Genomic DNA, 1092 nt, shown 5'->3' with positions numbered 1-1092 from the left:
GCAAGTTAGGTCATGGCATTTTCGCTCTATGAGGCCTATAGGCAACATGCATTTTTGCTGTAATCGTTTTAGCTTTGCTTTGGTGTGTTTTTCCAAGTGCTGACGGTCTACCGAGCAGGAAAAGACCCAACACTTGGGCAAAATAACTCCATTTGGCAAAGTTAGGTCATGGCATTTTCGCTCTATGAGGCCTATAGGCAACATGCATTTTTGCTGTAATCGTTTTTCCTTTGCTTTGGCGTGTTTTTCCAAGTGCTGACGGTCTACCGAGCAGGAAAAGACCCAACACTTGGGCAAAATAACTCCATTTGGCAAAGTTAGGTCATGGCATTTTCGCTCTATGAGGCCTATAGGCAACATGCATTTTTGCTGTAATCGTTTTTCCTTTGCTTTGGCGTGTTTTTCCAAGTGCTGACGGTCTACCGAGCAGGAAAAGACCCAACACTTGGGCAAAATAACTCCATTTGGCAAAGTTAGGTCATGGCATTTTCGCTCTATGAGGCCTATAGGCAACATGCATTTTTGCTGTAATCGTTTTTCCTTTGCTGTGGCGTGTTTTTCCAAGTGCTGACGGTCTACCGAGCAGGAAAAGACCCAACACTTGGGCAAAATAACTCCATTTGGCAAAGTTAGGTCATGGCATTTTCGCTCTATGAGGCCTATAGGCAACATGCATTTTTGCTGTAATCGTTTTTCCTTTGCTTTGGCGTGTTTTTCCAAGTGCTGACGGTCTACCGAGCAGGAAAAGACCCAACACTTGGGCAAAATAACTCCATTTGGCAAAGTTAGGTCATGGCATTTTCGCTCTATGAGGCCTATAGGCAACATGCATTTTTGCTGTAATCGTTTTTCCTTTGCTGTGGCGTGTTTTTCCAAGTGCTGACGGTCTACCGAGCAGGAAAAGACCCAACACTTGGGCAAAATAACTCCATTTGGCAAAGTTAGGTCATGGCATTTTCGCTCTATGAGGCCTATAGGCAACATGCATTTTTGCTGTAATCGTTTTTCCTTTGCTTTGGCGTGTTTTTCCAAGTGCTGACGGTCTACCGAGCAGGAAAAGACCCAACACTTGGGCAAAATAACTCCATTTGT

This window comes from Lottia gigantea (genome assembly GCF_000327385.1).
Source record: "Lottia gigantea unplaced genomic scaffold LOTGIsca_106, whole genome shotgun sequence".
In the NCBI taxonomy this organism is placed as follows: domain Eukaryota; kingdom Metazoa; phylum Mollusca; class Gastropoda; family Lottiidae; genus Lottia; species Lottia gigantea.
This window is presented reverse-complemented; position numbering follows the sequence as displayed.